This window comes from Narcine bancroftii, chromosome 2, assembly GCF_036971445.1.
Source record: "Narcine bancroftii isolate sNarBan1 chromosome 2, sNarBan1.hap1, whole genome shotgun sequence".
NCBI classification, from domain to species: Eukaryota; Metazoa; Chordata; class Chondrichthyes; order Torpediniformes; family Narcinidae; genus Narcine; species Narcine bancroftii.
This window is the reverse complement of record NC_091470.1, coordinates 372,351,141-372,357,595: the sequence shown is the minus strand read 5'-3', so window position 1 is coordinate 372,357,595 and position 6,455 is coordinate 372,351,141.

The window sequence follows — 6,455 nt, the reverse complement described above, 5'->3', positions numbered from 1 at the left end:
AAAATTTTTCTACTTTCTCACATGTCCAGATTGCATGAATTGTTCCCATTTCTTTTTTTACATCGAAAACATCTGTCAGATACTGTTGGGTCCCATTTATTTAACTTTTGAGGTGTAATGTATAGCCTGTGTATCCAGTTATATTGTATCATACGTAACCTCGTATTTATTGTATTTCTCATCGTTCCAGAACATAACTTCTCCCATGTTTCATTTTTTATCTTTATGTTTAAATCTTGTTCCCATTTTTGTTTAGTTTTACCATTTGTTTCCTCATTCTCCTTTTCTTGCAGTTTAATATACATATTTGTTATAAATCTTTTGATTATCATTGTATCTGTAATCACATATTCAAAGTTACTTCCCTCTGGTAACCTCAGACTGCTCCCCAATTTGTCCTTCAAGTAGGATCTCAATTGGTAATATGCCAGCACTGTATCTTGAGTTATATTGTATTTATCTTTCATTTGTTCAAAGGATAATAATCTATTTCCTGAAAAACAATTTTCTATTCTTTTGATCCCTTTTTTCTCCCATTCTCTAAAGGAAAGGTTATCTATTGTAAAAGGGAGTAACTGATTTTGCGTCAATATTAGTTTTGGTAATTGATAATTTGTTTTATTTCTTTCTACATGAATCTTCTTCCAAATATTGAGTAGATGATGTAATACTGGAGAACTTCTATGTTGTACCAATTTTTCATCCCATTTATATAATATGTGTTCAGGTATCTTTTCCCCTATTTTATCTAATTCTAATCTAGTCCAATCTGGCTTTTCCCTTGTTTGATAAAAATCTGATAGGTATCTTAATTGTGCGGCTCTATAATAATTTTTAAAGTTTGGCAGTTGTAAGCCTCCTTGTTTATACCATTCTGTTAATTTATCTAGTGCTATCCTCGGTTTCTCCCCTTTCCATAAAAATTTCCTTATTATTTTCTTTAACTCCTTGAAGAATTTCTCTGTCAAGTGTATTGGCAATGCCTGAAATAGGTATAATATCCTTGGAAAAATGTTCATTTTAATACAGTTTATCCTTCCTATTAGTGTTAGTGGTAAATCTTTCCAATGCTCTAAATCGTCCTGTAATTTTTTTCATTAGTGGATAATAATTGAGTTTATATAGTTGGCCGAGATTTTTATTTATTTGTATACCTAGGTATCTTATTGCTTGCATTTGCCATCTGAATGGTGATTCCTTCTTAAATTTTGCCTATTCATAGGCATTGCTTCACTTTTATTTACGTTAATCTTGTAACCCGACACTTCTCCATATTCCTTAAATTTCTTATATAATTCTTTATTGATAGTTTTGGTTCTGTTAAGTATACTATAACATCATCTGCAAATAAACTGATTTTATATTCCTTGTCTTTTATTTTTATCCCTTTTATATTATTTTCTGTTCTTATCAATTCTGCTAGTGGTTCTATAGCTAACGCGAACAATAAAGGTGATAGTGGGCATCCCTGCCGTATTGACCTGCTTAAGTTAAATTGCTTTGATACATATCCATTTACTGTCACTTTCGCCAATGGCCCCTTATATAATGCTTTAATCCAATTAATATACTTCTCTGGTAAACTGAATTTTTGCAATACTTTGAATAAATAATTCCATTCTACTCTGTCAAAGGCCTTCTCTGCGTCTAAAGCAACTGCTACTGTTGGCGGTTTACTCCCTTCTACTGCTTGAATTAAGTTAATAAATTTACAAATATTGTCTGTTGTGCGTCTTTTTTTAATAAATCCAGTTTGGTCTAGATTTACCATTTTCGGTACATACTCTGCTAATCTGTTTGCTAATAGTTTAGCTATTATCTTATAATCTGTGTTAAGTAAAGATATTGGTCTATATGACGCTGGTGCGAGTGGATCTTTCCCTTGCTTTAGTATTACTGTAATTATTGCTGTTTTACATGAATCTGGTAAGCTTTGTGTTTTATCAGTCTGGTTGATTACTTCCAGAAGGGGAGGAATTAATAAACCTTTAAATGTTTTATAGAATTCTATTGGGAATCCATCCTCTCCTGGTGTCTTATTATTTGGTAATTTTTTTATTATCTCTTGTATTTCTACTATTCCAAATGGTTCTGTTAATTTATTTTGTTCCTCTATTTGTAGTTTTGGTAGTTCAATTTTATTTAGAAATTCATCTATTTTCCCTTCTTTCCCTTCGTTTTCAGTTTGGTATAATTGTTCATAGAATTCTCTAAAGTTTTCCTTGATCTCCTTTGGATTATATGTGATTTGTTTGTCTTTTTTCCTTGATGCCAATACCATTTTCTTAGCTTGTTCTGTCTTAAGCTGCCATGCTAGAATTTTGTGCGTTTTTTCCCCTAGTTCATAATATTTCTGTTTTGTAACATAAAACATAACATAACAATTTACAGCACGGAAACAGGCCATTAGGCCCTTCTAGTCCGCACCGAACCATACACCCCTTTCTAGTCCTAACTCCCAGCACAATGCCCATAACCCTCCATCTTCTTCTCATCCATATACCTGTCCAACCTTTTCTTAAATAATACAATTGACTCCGCCGCCACTATTTCTCCCGGAAGCTCATTCCACACGTCTACCACTCTCTGAGTAAAGAAGTTCCCCCTCATGTTACCTCTAAACCTCTGCCCCTTAATTCTTAACTCATGTCCTCTTGTTTTAATCTTTCCTCCTCTTAACGGAAATAGTCTATCCACTTCCACTCTGTCTATCCCTTTCATAATCTTAAATACTTCTATCAAATCCCCTCTCAACCTTCTACGCTCCAAAGAATAAAGACCTAATCTGTCCAATCTCTCCCTAGACTCTAGATGCTTAAACCCAGGTAACATTCTGGTAAACCTTCTCTGCACTCTCTCCACTTTGTTTATATCCTTCCTATAATTAAGCGACCAGAACTGCACACAGAACTCCAAATTAGGCCGCACCAACGTCTTATACAGTCTCAACATCACCTCCCAACTCCTATATTCCATGCAATGATTGATAAAGGCCAGCATACTAAAAGCCTTCTTCACCACCTTATTCACGAGAGTTTCTACCTTCAGGGAACGATGTACCGTTACTTCTAAATCTTTCTGCTCTTCTGTATTCCTCAATGCTCTCCCATTTACCACGTATGTCTTGTTCTGATTCTTCTTACCAAAATGAAGTACCTCACACTTATCAGCATTAAATTCCATCTGCCATTTTTCAGCCCACTTTTCTAAGCAGCCCAAATCCCTCTGCAATCCTTGAAAACCTTCTTCATTATCCACTATTCCACCTATCTTAGTATCGTCTGCATATTTACTAATCCAATTTACCACCCCATCATCTAGATCATTAATGTATATAACGAACAACAATGGGCCCAATACAGATCCTTGAGGCACACCACTGGTCACCGGCCTCCAACCTGACAGACAATTATCCACTACAACTCTCTGGCCTCTCCCTTTCAGCCAATGTTCAATCCATTTGACTATCTCAAAATTTATACCTAAAGACTGCACCTTCTTAACTAACCTTCCATGTGGTACCTTATCGAAGGCCTTACTGAAGTCCATATAGACAACATCCACTGCGCTACCCTCATCCACATTCCTAGTCACCTCTTCAAAAAATTCAATCAGATTGGTCAAACATGACCTTCCTCCCACAAATCCATGTTGAGTGCTCCTGATCAGACCCTGTCTATCCAGATGTTTATAAGTACTATCTCTAAGAATTTTCTCCATTAATTTACCTACCACAGACGTCAAACTTACAGGCCGATAGTTGCCAGGCTTCCTCCTTGAACCTTTTTTAAATAACGGAACCACATGCGCAATGCGCCAATCCTCCGGCACTATCCCCATATCTTAAATTATTGTCTTCATTATATTCTTCTCCACCTTATATGTTTGTAGTGTTTCATATTTTATTTTTTTATCTGCCAATTCTCTTCTTTTAGTTGTATCTTCCTTCATTGCTAATTCTTTTTCTATATTTACTATTTCCCTTTCCAACTGCTCTGTTTCCTGATTATAGTCCTTCTTCATCTTGGTTACATAACTTATTATTTGCCCTCTAATGAACGCTTTCATTGCATCCCATAGTATAAACTTATCTTTCACTGATTCTGTATTTATTTCAAAGTACATTTTAATTTGTCTTTCAATTAATTCTCTAAAATCCTGCCTTTTGAGTAACATGGACTTTAATCTCCATCTATACATTCTTGGAGGGATGTCCTCTAGCTTTATTGTCAATATTAAGGGTGAATGGTCCGATAATATTCTAGCTTTATATCCTGTTTTTCTTACTCTATCTTGCATACGAGCTGATAACAAAAATAGGTCTATTCTTGAGTATGTTTTATGTCTAGCCGAGTAATATGAATATTTCTTTTCCTTTGGGTGTTGTTTCCTCCATATATCCAAAAGTTGCATTTCTTCCATCGATTTAATTGTAAATTTGGTTACTTTGTTCTTTCTGTTAATTTTTTTCCCAGTTTTGTCCATATTTGAATCCAAATTCAGGTTGAAATCCCCTCCTATTAATATGTTCCCTTGCGTATCTGCTATCTTCAAAAAAATATCTTGCATAATTTTTGATCTTCTTTGTTAGGTGAATATACATTGAATAGATTCCAAAACTCCGAATATATCTGACATTTTATCATTACATATCTCCCTGCTGGATCTATTATTTCCTCTTCTATTTTAATTGGCACATTTTTACTAATTAATATAGCTACTCCTCTTGCTTTTGAATTATACGACGCTGCTGTTACGTGTCCTACCCAATCTCTCTTTAATTTCTTGTGCTCCAACTCAGTTAAATGTCTTTCTTGCACAAATGCTATATCAATTTTTTCTTTTTTCAGTAAATTTAGCAGTTTCTTCCTTTTAATTTGGTTATGTATTCCGTTAATATTTAAAGTCATATAGTTCAGCGTAGTCATTTTATACTTTGTTTATCTTCCCTTTCCGTTTCTCCATCATCACCTTTCCTTCTTATCCATTTCTGCTTTATTGTTTTGAACACTTTATAAGACAACATTTCTAAAACATCAAACATTTTTCCTATTCTCCTATTAAAACTTCTTTAACCCCAATCTCCCCTCCCCCTCCTGAGTTGTCCTTTATCCCTTGTCGGACAACCACATCTCCCCTCTCCATTTGGATTTGCGAATTCACTCACAAACGTCAGCTGATTTTGCAGTGACCGTAACTCCTCCCCACCCAGCCCCCCCCAGAAAAGATTTCAATTTTCATATGTAACAAAGGTCACTCTTTTAATTCCCTCCTTATTCCCTCTATTCCATTTCCCTCCCTTATTAATTCTTGTCTATACTCTATATATTTTCTTCTAAATACGGATACATTCATGTATCTTCTTCTTTGGCTTGGCTTCGCGGACGAAGATTTATGGAGGGGGTAAAAAAGTCCACGTCAGCTGCATTCATGTATGCACACTATATATATACACACATATACCTCTTTACCACATACATATAGATCGTGGTCATTTTTACTCTTATTACATGTCTTCATCTCTCTGCTTGTTTTGTAGTTGTTCTGCAAATTTTCGTGCTTCCTCTGGATCCGAGAATAGTCTGTTTTGTTGCCCTGGAATAATTATTTTAAGTACCACTGGGTACCTTAACATAAATTTATATCCTTTTTTCCATAAGATCGTTTTCGCTGTATTGAACTCCTTCCTCTTCTTCAGGAGTTCAAAACTTATGTCTGGATAGAAAAAAAATTTTTGACCTTTGTATTCCAGTGGCTTTTTGTCCTCTCTTACTTTCTTCATTGCTTTCTCCAATATATTTTCTCTTGTTGTATATCTTAAGAATTTTACTAAAATGGATCTTGGTTTTTGCTGCGGTTGTGGTTTCGGGGCTAAAGTTCTATGTGCCCTCTCTATTTCCATTTCTTCCTGTAATTCTGGTCTTCCCAGGACCCTGGGGATCCAATCTTTTATAAATTCTCTCATATTCTTGCCTTCTTCATCTTCCTTAAGGCCCACTATCTTTATATTATTTCTTCTATTATAGTTTTCCATTATATCTATCTTCTGAGCTAACAGCTCCTGTGTCTCTTTAACTTTTTTATCAGATTCTTCTAATTTCTCTTTTAAGTCCTCTACTTCCATTTCTACGATTATTTCTCGTTCTTCCATATTTTCCACTCTTTTTCCTATCTCTGATATGGCCACTTCCATTTTATTCATTCTTTCTTCTGCGTTCTTAATTCTTCTTTTTATCTCATTAAATTCTTGTAATTGCCATTCTTTCACTGATTCCATATATTCTTTAAAAAAAGCTACATCCATTGTCTTGCTTTTCTCTTCTTCTTCCACTTCTTTCTGTTCTTCTTCTTCTTCCTCTGGGTTGACCATCTGTTGTTTCCTTGTTTTCTTTTTACCCTCTTCTTTCTTGTTCTCGTTATTTTCTCTGTTCTGCACCTGCTGCTGTGCTGCAGGT